The sequence below is a fragment of the Schistocerca nitens genome, chromosome 9, assembly GCF_023898315.1.
Source record: "Schistocerca nitens isolate TAMUIC-IGC-003100 chromosome 9, iqSchNite1.1, whole genome shotgun sequence".
In the NCBI taxonomy this organism is placed as follows: domain Eukaryota; kingdom Metazoa; phylum Arthropoda; class Insecta; order Orthoptera; family Acrididae; genus Schistocerca; species Schistocerca nitens.
In genome coordinates this window covers 222488512-222507869 of record NC_064622.1, presented here as the reverse complement: position 1 = coordinate 222507869, position 19358 = coordinate 222488512, and positions in this window count along the sequence as shown.

Below are 19358 nucleotides of genomic sequence, written 5' to 3'. Positions count from 1 at the left end.
ACAGGCGGTGTCGACTCAAAAGGAAGCGGCCACTAGCAGAGGCACACGTGTGGTATCCCTCCAAGGACGATGCCTGCCATTCCGTCAGGTAATTAAACGGCGACAGCTGCCGACCCGTCGTGCTGAATCAGCCGCCATAAGGCACAGCCCGTGAATGCGTCAACTCCAGGAATCTGACCGCCCGCGCCGCCTGCCGTTATTTTACGGACCTCCGTATTGCTCCTACACATCGACAACTATCACACGGGATTGTAGGATCTAATTATCGACTAGTTAAACTCAGGTATGTACTAAAAATGTCAAAGAACTACGCTGGGAACGCTTTTAAAAATAACAACAAACGATCATATCAAATAGGTTTTGTCTGATGTAATAAATGCAGGGCTAGTTCCAGAATGTGTTTACAGTAATGAAATATCAGTTTACCGTTTTAAAATAGCAGGAAATTATGAAATGGCGAGGCAACTGGTTTTCTTGGATATTTGCTTAAGTCATTAAATAACAGGAAATGTAATTTTATTATGTGAAAAATTAGTTTTCCTCGGGCTGCACTTTCTTGGTGATGATTAGTCATACAACATATATGATCGATTTCAGAATACAAATTACATCATCATATGTATCCGAGAAGCCAACCAGAGCTTCGGGATGGTTAAAATTAAAGCGCAGCAACACCGTGGGGCCGCCCGGGGTAGCCGCGCGGTCCAGGCGCCTTGCCACCGTTCGCGCGTCTCCCCCCGTCGGAGGTTCGAGTCCTCCCTCGGGCATGGGTGTATATGTTGCCCTTAGCGTAAGTTAGTTTAAGTTAGAATAAGTAGTGTTTAAACCTAGGGACCGATGACCCCAGCAATTTGGTCCCGTAGGAACTTACCACAAATTTCCTTATTTCCAGCATGGACTGTAATTATTTGTTTGGTAACGAAACTTAGAAGAGGTTCTAATGCGTTAATTTGGAACCGATTTATACTGAAAAAATGTTAGTTCCAATTTTGGCCACCAGGTGCAAATCTGGCGCTGTGAATGCAAGAAAGACGTACAGTATGTTTCCTTGTGTAATGGCTTAGGTTGGTTGGTTGGTTGTTTGGGGAAGGAGACCAGACAGCGAGGTCATCGGTCTCATCGGATTAGGGAAGGAAGTCGGCCGTGCCCTTTGAAAGGAACCATCCCGGCATTTGCCTGGAGCGATTTAGGGAAATCACGGAAAACCTAAATCAGGATGGCCGGACGCGGGATTGAACCGTCGTCCTCCCGAATGCGAGTCCAGTGTCTAACCACTGCGCCACCTCGCTCGGTAATGGCTTAGGAATAGGACGTGGGCAGAAAAGGTCAAACAAAAAAGAAAGGCATAATGTTGTTGTTATTACCGGCCGATAACACAATTTGTTCAATATGAGCACCGGAGACATCGAAAAGATGCTATACATGGCCAAATATGCACATGGTGCCCAAAATTGCAATTATTTTTTTCCAGAGTACATCGGTTCTGCATTAACGGATTAGAATACCTACAACGTTTCGCTTCGAAATGATAGTTACAGCCAAAATTGGACCTCTGTGAGTAGCCGCACTTTAATTATAACCATCCTTATATCGATTCAGTGGATTGTGTCCGTACATACTGGGGTGTTTCGTTTCGTTGGAGGTGATGCAAGTAATGAAGATTTGATATTGTTCCTTCGTTGCCTTTCAGTCGCTCGACCCTGGCCTTGTATGCGGCTATGACTGTTTTTCTCTCCTCATTGCGTAGTTTTTGCTGTACTTAAATTCAATACTAGTACCCCAATTTCTCTTGAATAACATACAAAGACCTCTCATATTTCTAATCGCATGTCATCCATAAACGATACCACATCAACAGGATAACCTCGAACTTCTGTCAATTCATAACGTCCAACACGAAACTTCTAAACAGATGTCTACAAAAAAATAATAAAATGTATTAATATGAATGTCACATATCATTTGTCTGATCAGCATCATGGCTATTGTCAAAAATAGATATTTGCCGAGAAATTCGTGCTTCTTCAAAGTAGGCTGACGATGCTAGGAGCTTCTATATTCGTCTTGGCGCACAATGGGCCGACTCGCTACAAAACCTGGACAGAATCGACATAGAAAAAGGTGCGCGTTCTTAGGCCTGCGAAATCTTGTGTCGATTGCACTGCCGCACACGTCTCCAATGCTGCGGTGGTATTCCGTTCACAAGCCGATATGACACTTGCCTTGACCGTTATCGGTAAACAGTGAATCAAACGACACACTCTTCAGATATTGTGCGGCCACTATAATATACAACACGGATCCCGCCCAGTTGAGAGGTTACAATAAGATGGGTAGCACTCCAGATGTGTTCATGATATTTTTAACCGGTGTAATGATGTAAATCAACTCAAAAATTAACTACTACCGATATTATCCGAAATTATAGCTATAAAAGTTACTCTGCGTGGCTCCAATTTCGTAAGTAGCTGTGCCACACGGTAGACAATTATTGTGCAAATAATACAAAATATTCTGCAGTAATACCCGATGTCGACATCAGCCCTCATAGTTTTGACGTACAGACATGCACTAATCGAAGCTGCTCCTTTGCCGATTGGTCGACTATCTGAAGGTGCACAGAAATCCCGGAATAAGGACATGCGGCGTCACTTACGAGCAAATACTCCCGTAAGAAAACAATGCATCACGTATTGGCTTCTGGCATCTTCGGATCCACTCATCTCGAGATTCCACAAAAGAACAGTTAAAGAAGATAAACAGACGCCATCTGAATTAACAGACCTGCTTTTCAAAGCATCTCCCAGTGCAAAACCCGGCAGCGAGCCCTCTCATAGCGACAATAACGCAATCGACAATTATGAATACGATTTCGATTGAGAAATGTAAAATATCGAATAAAATATTTACGTAAGGCTATTTCGACTTCTAATTCGTTATCAGCGACCTTAAAATATTTTATACGCGAAGATTTACTCGAGTACACTGTATTTATAATTGTTAATCTGCCATTTTGAATTTTGTAATTCCGACATCGGTTTAGTAACCAGTGACCACAGAAATATAAAAAGAACAAAGTTTCTATTACGTCTTCGAAGCGAGCTGGCCCACCGTGCGGAGCAAGTATTTTCATTTTACGGGATTGCTGTCCCATTTCAAGAGACGCTCTCGGCATGGTTCTCCAGATGTAAACACAATTAAAGATCCGCACAACATATGGGCTCCCGTCTACGACAGCTTTTTTCACGGTTTTCCGGGGCAAGAATCAGTCGTCGGTAAGAATACGTAGGGATATCACTCCTCTCGAGTCGCATCCAAAACCACAATGGATACCAGAATGAAATTTTCATTCTGCAATGGAGTGTGCGCTGATGTGAAACTTCTTGGCGGATTAAAACTGTATGCTGGACAGAGACTCGAATTCGGGACCTTTGTCTTTCGCAGGCAAGTGCTCTACCACCTGAGCTACCCAAGCACGACTCACAAGCCGACACAGTTTTAATCTGCCACGAAGTTTCACATCAGCGCACGTTCCGCTGCAGAGTGAAAACTTCATTCTGGAAACATCCCCACTGCTGTGGCGAAGCCATATCTCCGCAATATCCTTTCTCCCAGGAGTGCTAGTTCTGCAAGTTTGGTAGGAGAGCTTCTGTAGCGTTTGGAAGGTAGGAGACGAGGTACTGGCGGAAGTAAAGCTGTGAGGACGGGTCGTTAGTCGTGCTTGGGTAGCTCAGATGGTAGAGCACTTGCCCGCGAAAGACAAAGGTCCCGAGTTCGAGTCTCGGTCCGGCACACAGTTTTAATCTGCCAGGAAGTTTCATCAAAATGGGTACCCTGTAACCAGCGGCCTGTTTCCGTACTACTTCAACACGTAGGTAAAATCATGTGAAGTTATGGGGAAACTTAAGTAGCTTTAGGATAATAAGGTATTAAAAGCTCAACGAACGGCACCTTGACAGCATTCAGTTGATGCATATCCGAGTGGCAGCGGATGAAAGAAGCTACGAGCTCGGTGGCACCTTATCATGCACTGAGGTGGCGGAAGTCATGGGATACCTCCTAATATCGTGTCGGACCTTGTTTCGCCCGGCGTAGTGCAGCAACTCGACGCAGCACGGCCTCACCAAGTCGTTGAAAGTCCACTGCAGAAATACTGAACCATGCTGCCCCTGTAGCCGTCTACAACTGCGTAAGTGTTGCTTTTGCAGCACGTACTGACACCCCCCCCCCCCCACCCCCGCCCCCCATTATGTCGCATAAACCTTCGGTGGCATTCATGTCGAGCGATCTGGATGGCTAAATCATTCACTTGAACTGTCCAGAATGTTCTTCAAACCAGTTGCATATAGTTATGGTCTGGTGACATAGCGCATTGTCAACCATAAAAATCAAGCCCATGAATGGCTGCAAATGGTCTTCAAGTAGCCGAACGTAATCATTTCCAGTCAATGATGGGTTCTGTTGGACCAGAGGACCCCGTTCATTCCGTGTAAAGACAGTTCATACTATTATGGAGCCACTGCGTCGTGCCTTCTTGACAACTTGGGTTGCATGGCTTCGTTGGGTCAGCGCCACACTCGATCGCTGCCATCAGCTCTTACCAACAGAAAGCGCCTTACTACCGCCGTCTGTGTATGTGCATATCGCTATCCCAGACTTCAGTCACGTCAGTGTATAAAATTTGATTGTAAGCTTTTAATGAATTTAATTAGTATATAAAATTTAACAATATGACTACCTTGCTTTAATTATTACCGATTAAATGATAGGTTTATTTAGGGGAAGCTACAATCTAGTTGCTAACATAGTTCCTAAATAGATTACATGACCCTTGTACTCCTCCAAGTTTCAGATGAAAGTTTTTCATATATTTCTCAGAATTGCTTTCTCTTGGAAATTGTGGTAAACAAATTACTAAGCAATTATGCAAACAAATATTATATTAATTTTTGTATATTTTATTACTATTGTTATTACTATTAGTAACATCCTTGAAATCTGTGGCATGTTAAATCTGGGAGACAAGAAGCTCTATTTCTGTTGGGGAAGGGGGGGGGGGGGGAAGAGCAGGGAAAGCCCTAAGTAACTATGACCCTCTTTTTCTTCCCTGCACCGAATTTTGGATCTACGCCTGCTAAAAGAAATCACGATTCAGGAACGACATCGTAATTTTGTTTCTTTTCTTTCAGTTGGTACGCAAAATAGAACGTAGCATCATGGGCGGTGTTTTAGAGAAAGTGTCCAGAATATAAGTACGGAGAAGGAAAAGGCGACATTTTCGAGGCTGGTCGCAGGTGTTTAACGAGTAAGGCCTATGGGCGAGGCGCACCTGCGGCGTGGACACAGGCTGCCCGCGGGAACAGGTTCTGTCCAGCATTCCTTTCCCCTCCGCTGCGAGGCTTCTCCTGGCCCGAGGCACAGTGGTGACGGCCGCGTGTGTCGCAACGCGGCGCCTCGCCTCGCCTCGCCTCGCTTAGCTTCGCCTTATGCGCTGCTCCAGCCAGATGGTCCAACGTGCTCCACTCCGCCGCGACATCGCAGCGTTTTCCTTCCCGCACAAACCGCCCAAAATTTTGTTCTCAGATAGACGCAACCGTAATTTAAACTGCTGGAGAGAAAACTAGCATTACAGAAAAGATTCTGCCATCGGCCTAAACAGGTTTCCATAAATTACAGAAAAGTAAAAAACTCTAGAAAATATAAAGCAATTGGCACGAAAGTTATAATGTGACCGAAGCAGAGCTGCAAAAAACTGCACATGCAAACCAGTGACGCAGCGATTCGCTTGTGTTGTCTGCACGCAGCTACTTGCCGAATCGCGACGAGGAGTCAGTTGCAGTGTAAATTAATGTTGGAAAGTCACTGACAAGTTGGAGGCTGGTCAAAGTCAGGTAAATGTTACCAGGTGTTCACATGGTTCGGTGGCCATTTATAGCCATAGGTTTGGCATCACGAGATTCATTCAGGGGTGGACAAAGGCCATGACTAGACGAGCTGGGAGACAAGAAGTTTTATTTCGGTTGGAAGATCTGTTATTCCTTCGTTTCACCATCATCATCATCATCATCATCATCATCATCTTCTTCTTCTTCTTCTTCTTCTCCCTCTTGTCTACGGGATAATATGTTATATGGAGTAATTTGGATTTTGGCAATCCTGGTAGCAGTTGGTCGGTGGATGCCCTTCGTGACGACGCCACTGCTCCGGGGAATATTCTGTGTACCCTGTCTGTCAGTAACTACAGTAAATCGTAAGTTTAATTGTGAGAACGTTTTTCTAAAACTTTACGTAGCGTGTATCTGAGGCGGGACGTGGGTACCAGCGCGGTATTTACCTACAGGTAATTTGATGCGGGAAACCGCCAAAAAACCACATACAGGTTGGCCAGGTCACCAGGCCTCATCGTTAATCGAAGAGACGAATTAGATCCGGGACTGACTGGCCTTGCCGAATCCCGAAACGGCGCGTTAACATTCTCCCCTACACGGCCAGGTCCAAGACGACCAACATTTGCTCGAAGGAATAAATGAGAAATTCCATCCAAATTACATTCCGCCCTTATGATTCTGACATACGATCAGAACTGTTCGCCGAAAGGTTCATCGAAATGTTAACGAGTGTAATGCTAGCTACAAGAAGCAACATTACGTACACTATGTGATCAAAAGCATCCGGACACCCCCAAAATCATACGTTTTTCATATTAGGTGCATTGTGCTGCCACCTACTGCCAGCATTACCGATGAAGGGCGCCACGAACTTGTAAGTCATTTTCAGCCAGGCATCCGGATACTTCTGATCACATAGTTCATCTCACACGTATATTATGTACATTACACCGGAGGTGAATGCCTTCTTCAGTGATTAATCCCGGACTAGGTAGTGAAGTGATGTCATTATGTTTCAATACATTCTGATACCGACGAAAACTACGATTTCATGCAAGAATATGTCACAGATTGCTATCTTCAAAAGTAAACTTATCACTGCGTTGTCCTAACAGCCGACAATGAACATGTTTCACGGTATAGAGACCGCAAGAAATAAGCTTGACAGGCGTACTGCTGCTCATAACCCTCATTTCAAGTTCCTTGCACCTCTCTGACCAGCTCTGCCAAAATAATAGATTTCATTTGATATGGGACTCATAGACATCATCACAAAAGCACCGGAAGATCACTCTGTATGCTGGATTAATGTTCGAGGTTATGACACTTCGTATTGACGCTACTGGCTCTATCACAACTGACACAATTTTGTACTCTTCACGCATAATCTCAACTGGAACACAGATTATTTGCTGGAAATGTGTTTTCATGCTTTAGTAATGTCATGTATAATTTTCATACTTTGCCTTAGTTTATTTCTACATACATACTCCGCAATCCACCATACGGTGCGTCGCATAACGCTTCCAGCTGTAACTATCTTCGTGATTTTTTTTTATTTATGAAAATCAGTAAACGTCTGTTTATTGAATTGACAGTGCACAACAAATTTCATGCTTTATTACCGTTGTGTCATAAGATTCCCACCTATATTCTCTACGCAACACATGTACAGTTTGAACACCACTTTTGATTTTACGCCAGCAGTCATCGTGGAACACGGCGGTCACAATGTGCTCGATTCGCAAACAGCTTCATCACAAAGGTACTCCTACTCTTCTGTATACCAAGCGCTTGTAACAGTACACATCCTCTGCCGCGTATGTCCGCTTAGATTCATGCTGCACTGTATTCTTAGTTTCTCGACTTGTTTGTGTGTTCAACTGGTGTATTCTTTAATATGGGAAAATCATGAATGAACCTTATTTTACGTACTCGACACAGAAACAAAATAGCATCTACAGGAATTTAAAAAAAAATATGGTACTGTTTTTCTTACTATTTCTTGAAATACAGAATAAAGTATACAGGGGAGAGGCCATCTAGTTCCCATAATAAGAATAATCTATCAAAATATACTTATCCAGAATGAAACCAATATAGTACAAAAGAAAGACTGAATGACCAGACTGCCTTGTTTAAACAACACAACAACACTTATCCCTCTGTTGGAGTAAAGGGCGCAGGAGGAAGAACAACGATTGTAAGTGAAGATCCTCTCGACACTGAAGTCATCAGAGACAAATCAGTACCTCAAATGCACGAAACTTAAGGAAGGCACTTTTGAAGAAACTGGTGTACCAGACGCACAACCAAGATTGAACAGCGTCGCCACCTGAGCTAACGGGAACGCTAGCCACCCTGAGGTTCCCAGTTCACAGCAGCGTCACTTTTTGTGCTGGATACCCAGTTTTCGTCGAAAGCATAGATGGACAAAATTTTTTTGACAGTTGCTTCATCTACATCTATATCATATTCCGCAAGCCACCTTATGGTGCGTGGCGGAGGGTACTTCTGGTACCACTCACTGATTCCCCCCACCCTGTTCACATCTCAATTTCTCGAACTTTCGCGTCGTGTTTATTACGCGTCATCTATGTGGGAGTAAGTAATATGTTGTCCGACGTTTCTCGGAAAGTGCTCTCTCGAAATTTCAATAATCAACCTCCTCATTATACACAATGCCTCTCTTGCAACATCTGTCAATGAAGTTTCGTTGAGCATCTTGGTAATGCTCACGCGCCGACTAAGCGATCTCGTGACGAAACACGCCGCTTTTCGTTAGATCTCCTTTCTCTCTCTCTATTCTAACAGTCCTACCTGATAAGGACGCCATATTGATGAATAATACTCAAGTATTGCACGAAAGAGCGCCTTATAAGCCACTTTCTTCGTGGATGAGTTACATTTCCTTAAGATTCTTCCTATGAATCTCAGTCTGGCATCTGCTTTTCCTACTGTTTGTTTAACGTGGTCATTCCACTTAAGGTAGGTAGATACTGTTTCCATCAGTTTCTCATCAATGGTGTAGTTGTATAGTAATGGTTTTCTTTTCGTACATGTGCGCAATATGTTACATTTATTTACGTTCAGGATCAACTGCCGGAGCCTTCACCATTGAGCAATCCTCTGCAGGTCGTTCTACAAATCGATACTATTTTCTGGTGTTGCTACTTTGCTATAAACAACCGCAACATCTGCGAAGAGCATCCTTACGCTTTCTACTAGATCATTTATAAACACTGTAAATAATAAAGGTCCTATCGCACTTCCTATAGTTACTCCGGAAACTGCCTGGACATCTGTCGATTTTGTTCCGTGAAGGGTGACGTGGTGAGTTTTATATGCAAAGAAATCTTGAATTCAATCGCAAATCTCGTCAAATACACAATAATCTGGTTTTTTTCAGTAAATGGCAGTGCGGGACGATGCCAAACGCTTTTCTGAAGTCAAGGAATCCGCCATCTATCGGAGGGCCGTTGTCTACAGAGCTACGGATTTCTCAGAGGAACAAAGCGAGCGGAGATTAGCAAGATTTCTGTTCGCGGAATCAATGCTGACTTTTACAGACGTCATTTTATTTCTTCAAAAATGTCACAATTCTCGACCATAAAACATGTTCCGTAATTCCAGAACAGAGCGATGTCAACGATATAGGTCTTCGTGAAAATGAGAATGACCTGCGCTTTTTTCCAGTCGTTAGCTACGTTTCGTTGCTCCAACAATCTAAGACAAACTGATGTTAGAAGGAGAATAAGTTCTTTCGCATAATCTTTGTAGGATTTAACAGGTATCTTCTTCAATAGTGAAGTAGTCAGCTTTTCTGAAGGAGAAAAATTATTTTGGATGTTATTTGGCAGTAAGAAAGGTAATAAAGCACAAATGGGTAAAGTAAAAGGGCGTTACGTACTGCCTTTTAAATTTTAATTTATTTGCTTTTGTTTATGTAAATCCTCAATAAAACAAATAAATGTTCATGTTTTCACGTGCGTGGAGGACTCTTTATCCTCTTCTTTCATTCCTCAGGTTGTGGAGGGTTAATCACATGACCTCCATTACGAATTTTCTTTAATTGATAACAAACTCTACTATTACTGCCAGTTCTTTAATTCTATACTCCGAGTTTTTGTAAGAATAACGGTCCGCCATGATTGCACTTTCGCCATTCATATGCCACCTCCATAGCAAACAGTTCCACAACAAACCCAGTTTTGATGCTGACGTGCAAACAAAAACGACCAATCGTGACGGGCGATTCTCGTTACAAAAACAGCGGCGCTGCAGTAGACGCACTTGCCACGAGCAGTCGAGTGAGACGAGAAAATTGCTCCTGCGAAAGAGGCTTCAGTATGAAGTACGTGACAACAGTAACAAAATATTGCACTCCTATACAATGCCAGCAAAGAGCAGCTTTCGTCAGCGCGAAGGGGGGTTTGAAAACCAGAGTTCTTTCCCAGATATGGTTCCTGAGGATTGGTACGCCCCCTCCTTCCTCCGTCCTATGAACCGACTGGCCCAGTCAGTCACAGGTGGGAGCTACAGTTTAATGTGAGCTCCAAACCACACCGCAGATCAAAAGTTTTTGCACAACCAAATAATTCTTCTTTTTTTATGCTAAGTGCTTCGTCCTCCAAGAACACTGGAGATCAAAAGCATGATATGTTGTTTGTCCATGGCTTTTCTGAACAGCGATTTTGTCGCAATCCAAACCACTGGCTGAAGTTCTTCAGCTAGGAAAATGTTCTACGTCCTGGACAACGTCTGCCATCAGTCTGTCCTTGAAGTATTAGCTGCAACAGGTTGTATTTCTTGTTGAGCATTATAAGGCCAAAAAATTTCCGTATTACTTTCTCTTTACGATACTGAAAATTTCTAAGTCTTGTTCACACGCCGCTCTATCAGTCCACGGTATCATTAACAACCTTCGATACGCCCACATCTCAAATTCTTCTAATTTCGTACCTAATACTGTAAGTATCCATGACTCAACCCCGTATGGGATACTCAACACGTAGCATCGAAGTAACGAGTGCGAAGTGTAACGCTTATCCCACGGCTAGTAAGAACGTCCTTCATTTCCTGGAAAGAACTTTTCGCCTATTCAAATCCGCAGCGTAGTTCTTGAGAAGAGCGCCAGTTATCGTTGATTTGGCATCCCACATATTTACATGATGGTACACTGTCGAACTTATTATTATCATCGAGTGCAACAGTGCCCTGAAGGTCACCTCGGTTTCTGTTGATAACCATCCATTTTGTCTTCTTGATGTTCATGTGTTACCCCAAGACATTCCCCTGTTTAGTAACAGTGTTTAGTAGTTTTTGCAGATCTTTCAGCTGGTTGTAAGTAGGACAGTGCCACCAGAATATTTGATATTAACGGTAATTTCATTAACCACCATTCCATGGTACTTACTATCACGACTACCTTGGCGAATCTTCTCAAAATAGATGTTAAAAGGTAATGGGGAGAGAATACAGTGCAGGCGAACACTTTTTATAACCATTCAGCTTCGGATCAACAAAAACGTGAAGCAATTTTTCGTGCTAAACGGTGTCAAAAGCTTTTTCATAATCGATAAAAGGTGCATAAACATCACGATATCGTTGAATGTATACATGAAGACCGAGCGCCGCCCGAGTCGCGGAACCACTTCTGAATACAAATAATTAATCGCCTGAGGTTTAATAAAGCGGTAACTGATAGACAAAATCTTAGGAGATACAGAAGTTTTAATGTCCGAACTTTAGATCTGTAGTTTGACACTTTCCTAGTTAGCCACCGTGTTCAAATTATTCTAGGAAAGGGCTCAGTGAGGACGATACGAAATGAACCAGTTCATGTACTCATATACATCTACAAACATACTCCGCTAGCCACCGTACGGTGTTTGGCGGAGGTTACACTGTACCACTACCAGTCATTTCCTTTCGTGCTGCACTCGCAGACAGAGCGAGGAGAGGAAAAAAAAAACCACTATCTATTTGCCTCCGTACGAGCCATAATCTCTCTGATCTGATCTTTATATTCCTTACTCGACAAGTGCGTTGGCGGCAGTAAAACCGTTCTGCAGACAGTCTCAAATGCCGTTTCTCGAATTCTGTCAACAGTGCTCCTCGAAAGGAACGTCGCCTTCTGTCCAGTGATTTCCTTTCGAGTTTCCGAAGCATCTCCGTAATACGTGCGTGTTGTTCGAACTTACAAATCTAGCAGCCCGCCTCTGAATCGCTTCGACGTCTCCCTTAATCCGATCTGGCACGGGCCCCAAACACTCTAATAGTACTCAACAACGGGTCGGACCAGTGTCATATATGCAGTTCTCTTTACCAAACTCGACCATTCACCTTTCCTATTACAATCCTTACATCCTCATTCCACCTAACAGTGTTTTCAACGTTAGGCTTAGCTGCTTAATCGAAGTGACTATATCAATCAGCACACTACTAATGCTGTACTCGAACATTATGAGTTTGTTTCTCTTACTCGTCCGCATTAACTTACATTTTTGTACATTTCGGGCTACCTGCTATTCGCCACACGAACTAGAAATTTTGCCTAAGCCATTTTGTATCCTCCGACAGTCACTGAACGACGACAGTTTCACATATACCACAGCATCGTCAGCAAGCAGCCACAGATTACTGCTTACCCAGTAGGCTAGATCATTTATGTACACAGACAATAACAGCGGTATTATCACTTTAATTGAGGAGAGGAAATCCCCTTAAACGTAAAAAAGAATGATCGGTGACGAATCTTAAACCCGTACCTTCTAAATACGGACGCAAGCCCTTACATTCATTAGGACTAACTCTATCTCGAATCCTAATAGGTCGCAGAAGAAAGACCGAGCTCTAGCAACTGGCATATGTAATATCACTGGTACATCAGTGAGGTTCAACGCTCGTTGAGGAGACGTCGTTACCCAGCGTAATGCCAAGCAAGAAACGAATGTGCTTAGTGGCGAGGAGTGGGCGGGAACTGGAAGTTTGTGCGCACGCTGAGAGCCAGCGAAGCCGAGAGAGAGGATGCTGGTGCTGGTGAGCGGCGGGACGGGCGTCGCCCATTCTGCTCTCGTCATCCTGGAAGCTGCGCTCGGACACGGGTGCTAGCTTGTTTTGTACGGCTCAGGTGAAAGCTTGCGGGATGCTCCGGGTGGACGTAATTGCGCCCGTTGCGACACCGCGACAGCTGCCGCTGCCGCCGTGTGCCGCTGGGCCGGGCCGTGTCCGCCTCGTCCTTGGTCTGCCCGGACCTTACCGGAAGCCATCGGCCCACTCTGACGTAACTCACCCCGATTCCAGCGCTCCTTCTGGCTCGAGCACACCTACTCTATCTATACACAGCGTGTTGGGAAATTATCATCCGATTTCATAAATGTACAACGTCCACATGAATGAAGATAGAAACTTTAGAAGAGAGAAATTTTAAATTACCCACATGACTGAAACATTATCTTTAAAAGAAACATTCGATTTTACAAGGCTGTATCTTTGAACGCACATACTTCCTTGAGGAACTTTTTACAGTTCCACTTAGTGTCCAAGTTTCCATTTATCTTCCACAAATGTTTAACGTGCCCTCCACTGGACGGTCGACAAACATCGAAACGACAGTCAAACTCATCCTATTCTTTAAACAGCATGTGTGGACTTACTGGAATCACTACTGTTGCTGCGCAGATCTCGCAGTTAACCCAATGTTGTTAGAAGAGAAGGCAGATAGACGTAATCTTTCACCAATTCCATAAAAAAGTCACATACCGTGAGACTGGTCAAAATCATTACGGCTCTCACGTTCTAGGAGGTGCTATCGACGAAAACTACGTCACAGAGTTGTAACTGAAATGTACCCGCTGAAACAAACGACGCATAACGCCTTACGTTGCCATGTATTGCTATTTCGATGCAACGCACACTCCGTACCGAACGAATCAGGCAGTGAGCTATCTGCAGTAGGGTGACCCGTACTGCCAACCACATGAACTAAAAACTTACAACTAACACCTAAATTAACTTCCAGTTTCAATATCTAAATTGAAATGTACCCCAGGTTTCTATATTCACTCATGTCTTGTGGCAGTGGAGTAATCTTTTTTACAAACTGCGTATTATTTCACTTAACCCTGTTATAGTTCGAATTAGATACCATCTACCGAGCGAGGTGGCGCAGTGGCTAGCACACTGGAGTCGCATTCGGGAGGACGATTGTTCAATCTCGCGTCCGGCCATCCTGATTTAGGTTTTCCGTGATTTCCCTAAATTGCTCCAGGCAAATGCCGGGATGGTTCCTTTGAAAGGGCACGGCCGGCTTCCTTCCCTAATTCGATGAGACCGATGACCTCGCTGTCTGGTCTCCTCCCCCAAAACAATCCAATCCATCTACTTCTAATGCCCAAATAGCTACAAAGGATTCAAGAAGAGTCACTTGATTCCAGTTCAGGTGCGGACATTTAGAAGAAGTATCATAGTACGTTCTCAATCTACGTATATAAAGCAGGTGCATGTGTGTACGAATAGGATCTGCTCACAAACCCCTGGAACAACTCCGACCAAATTTGGCACACAAACAGAAGGCCTCACAAGTATCAGCACTGCGGAGGTTTATAAACTCCTGCCTACCACACGACCGGAGATACAGAGAAAACCTGTTTCTTCCCGCTCCTGGCGTACAGGTTGGCCTGCACAACACGCAGATTGTATGGGAACAGCAGGGCAGTCTAAGTATCAGGGATAAGAAAAGATTTTCCAGCACCTGAAAAGTAGGCTTCAGAGCAGTGAAGTATTGACATAGTATCAGCCTTTTTTATCAACTTGATTTGCAGTGCAGCCTATATTTTGAGAGCATAAAAATGGTTTTAAGTGCTTCGTGTGTAATCTGTCTTGCAGAACAAGCATGTTGTAGGTGTAGAATCGAGCCTGCTCCATCAACCTACTGTGCGCAGACTACACATGCTGATCAGCACAGCTGAACACAGATGGGGAAGGTGATAGACAGTGAGGATGGGGAGAGGACAAGATAGACAGAGAAAGGGGGAGGAGGAGATGGACGGGCAGAGGTGGGGAAGGAAGTGATGGACTGACCAATGTGGGAGGAAGAGATGCGTGCAATATATATGCCATATGCGTATGTTAGGGGATCCACAGGGAAAAGGTTACTTACTTCAATAACTGCCATACCCGCCACAAAACCAGGTACCTATCCATCGTATATAGTCAATACTGACAGTGGAGAGATGAAGCAGCAGTTTAAGTGGCTTGCCGCCAGTCTCTCCTTGCGAAGAACTAAGAGATTGGAACGAAAGTATTCACTTAACTCGGTCGGTCCTAACCCGCGTCCGCCCATCCTGATTAAGGTTTTCCGTGATTTCCCTAAAATGCTTCAAGCAAATGCCGGGATGGTTCCTTTGATAAGGCACGGTCGACTCCCTTCCCCATCCTTTACTAATACGATGGGACCGATGACCTCGCTGTTTGGTCCCCTCCCCCCAAACCAACCAACCAATTTTTATTGTATTTAGCTGAGCACCACAGAAGGACCTACACCTCTTCAAAGTTATGCATATTTCACTTGTTAAGTTCACATATTGTAGATAAACTTGCATTAAGTGAAAATATTGTAAATAAACTTAATAATGTGTTACCTTTTCGTAGATGCCTTTTATTGGCACTTAACTCATTAGGCACTGCACTCACTTCTCTGAGAGAAGTGTCAATATATTTAATATTTTTTTTTGTTTTGGAGTTGGCATCTGGAACCGAATGACATGTATTCCAAACAAAGAAGGCTAAAAGTAATGTCGTCTTCGAAAGTAAAAAAATCACCCACACATTTGGCGGAATATCGAAAGACAAACTATTAAGAAACATATAATGAAAACCATTACACGAATTTAGTTCAAAATGGCCTACTTAAGCCTAGGAGCAGATGAAATTCGAGACGGTTCATTCAAGGCAAGTCGTAGTGATATGGTAATAGTGACTAAAATTTCTGCAGCCATCACTAGAAAGCAAGCGCAATTGACACCATCTTGTGATATTCACAATATTAAGTTATCTGCTGCGGACGCAGACTAGGTGTTGTTTTAAGCGATGTAGAACGGTCTTGGCGTGCATCCGTGCGTCGCTGCGGTCCGGTCCCAGGTCGACGGGCACGTGCACCTTCCGCCGACCACTGGCGACAACATCGATGTACTGTGGAGACCTCACGCCCCACGTGTTGAGCAATTCGGCGGTACGTCCACCCGGCCTCCCGCATGCCCACTATACGCCCTCGCTCAAAGTCCGTCAACTGCACATACGGTTCACGTCCACGCTGTCGCGGCATGCTACCAGTGTTAAAGACTGCGATGGAGCTCCGTATGCCACGGCAAACTGGCTGACACTGACGGCGGCGGTGCACAAATGCTGCGCAGCTAGCGCCATTCGACGGCCAACACCGCGGTTCCTGGTGTGTCCGCTGTGCCGTGCGTGTGATCATTGCTTGTACAGCCCTCTCGCAGTGTCCGGAGCAAGTATGGAGGGTCTGACACACCGGTGTCAATGTGTTCTTTTTTCCATTTCCAGGAGTGTAGTATCCTAGACAGTACAGTTGCTCCTCAATGTCAAAAGGGAACCTTAATGTATTATGAGGTTTTCTTGAGAGCTATCCGCGAATGGGGCAGGACGGGTACCAGTGTATGGGGGTGGGTATGGTATTGGTATCCTATGTATTCTTCACAATATATATCACGATGACTGTTTGGAACCTTCTAGCTTCATCTTCAGCATGCCGGTCACCTTCAGAAATACGTGTTGCACAACGTCACGTAATGTTAAATTAGGCGAAGTTTGCTATCAGTGGGCCACCTAAACAAAATGTGTAATAAAATCCTTGGATATTGTAATAAATATTCTATTTTCAGTGTAACTTGAACATTATCTTTTGCATTTCTCTGTAGTAGGTATAGAATTCATAAATATTCACTGTCAATGAAATATTTGAAACATAAAAACGGTTTTCCAGAATGGGTTAAAATGTAATAGCTATTATTAAATATTACACACATCTAAATAAGTGTCATCTTTCATATACCGACGTCCTCCCGAATGTGAGAGTTCAGTGACAATAAAAGTACCATACCTGACAGAAACAAATAATCTCGAATGCTGTTACACTCAAATAAGACACCGAAATGTAATAAAGTTTAGAAGAGTTGAGCGAAGTCTACGTATTGTCCCCATAGCAGTCTTCCATACTAGGGTTGATATCAGTCTGTAAGTTTGCTGTGTCTGGGCGGAAAAGTTCAAAATGCAGCAACTTAAAATGACGCGCCGGCCAATCAGAGTCAAACAGTGAGGTCATGTGACTTTAGCAACCTCTGGCGACGTGTATGCGTGGCGCCCTCCATCGCAGACAGCAAGTGATGAAGAGCGAACTCGCTTGCCAGCGTGCTGGCGGGAGGTTCACATGCGCCGTCTCCCGTGTAGCTGTGAGCGGCGCGAAGTACGCCTGGTGCAGTCGATGAAGATGATGTCGATACCGCAAAGGAAAAGTCAAAATGTATAAAAGGCTGGGATTTCACATAGTTCTTCTGTTCTGGAAGCAACATTTACATAAAAATTAATTTTCTGTTAGTGCAGAGACGATGAGTTCCCGTTACCATTTGGTGGCTACGGGCTACTGTCGTACACAGCGTTTCTCACCAGGTTTCTCTCAGGGTGGAGTAGCAGATTAGAGAGAATGAAATCACTTCAGCATGCCGGTCACCTTCAGAAATACGTGTTGCACAACGTCACGTAATGTTAATTTAGGCGAAGGTTGCTATCAGTGGGCCACCTAAACAAAATGTGTAATAAAATCCTTGGATATTGTAATAAATATTCTATTTTCAGTGTAACTTGAACATTATCTTTTGCATTTCTCTGTAGTAGGTATAGAATTCATAAATATTCACTGTCAATGAAATATTTGAAACATAAAAACGGTTTTCCAGAATGGGTTAAAATATAATAGCTATTATTAAATATTACACACATCTAAATAAGTGTCAATATATTTAATATTTTTTTTTTTGTTTTTGGAGTTGGCATCTGGAACCGAATGACATGTATTCCAAACAAAGAAGGCTAAAAGTAATGTCGTCTTCGAAAGTAAAAAAATCACCCACACATTTGGCGGAATATCGAAAGACAAACTATTAAGAAACATATAATGAAAACCATTACACGAATTTAGTTCAAAATGGCCTACTTCAGCCTAGGAGCAGATGAAATTCGAGACGGTTCATTCAAGGCAAGTCGTTGTACATCGCTTAAAACAACACCTAGTCTGCGTCCGCAGCAGATAACTTAATATTGTGAATATCACAAGATGGTGTCAATTGCGCTTGCTTTCTAGTGATGGCTGCAGAAATTTTAGTCACTATTACCATATCACTACGACGTTTCACTCATTAATACTAGTCAATTACAAGAACATAGTGCAAATTGTACCTTTTTTCACTGTTACTTTGTGTCTTCGTGAGACAACTGACCACTAAGCTGTAAGATGGTGAATCTTTGCAGCACGGGGGGACACGTAACGACCACCGGAATACGCCTACTGTCGATATCCACAGAGAAATCGAGCTGGCCCTTCGATAGCAGCCTTACCCTACATCAAATACAAATATCGTTTTTCACATGATATTAATTTGGCATCCGTTACAGTGTAATAACTAAGTGACAATTATCAACCTTAAAATGCTTCTAATATAAACTTAGCCTCTCACTTGTCAACAGAGCCTGAAATCTGCTTCCCAGTACATGCGAAAATGTATATGGCGCTGTAAACGAAGCACTGTACGATATCTATTCCACTCACTCTTCCAAGTGAGAAAGAGCAAATTCGGCGAAACAATTTGTCTTGTTAGTGCTCTGGGAACCCATTTACGAAGAAGACGAAACTGTTTCAGAGCCAGAAATGACTCGAGCGTTGCGAGCGGCATGTCCTCGATTCCGCTGGTCTGGCATTCTCCGTCCCAAACGATCAAACGCTAGAGAACCGCAGTTTCTGCTACAGGTTACCTACATATAACGTGCTTTCGAAGAAACTATATCAGAAGAAAACTGAATGCCGAGAGGCATCGGATTGTCACTGCTCAACGTTGCTCAAACAAATTTCGGGCTTGCAGCCGGTCGTCGTTTAATTCATTGCACGGATATTTGGACTGGGCACCTGCTGGTCACCTTCGGGTGAATCTCGGAAGACTAACGAAGACTTCCTCCGTTCCGCCCTATGGGCACGTTGCGAGTAGCCCTCGTATGCGTCAAAATTCCAGGTTGACAGACAGACCACACTTACGGGAAGCAGCGCCCTCGCTGGTGGAACCGCAGAACTCGGCTGTCCTCTGTGTTACCGCTCGCCGCGGCCGTTGGTGCACTCTGTCGTCTTCGATTACAACAAATCGTGGAGATGACGGGGGTTCCACACACTGTCCAATTGGTAGC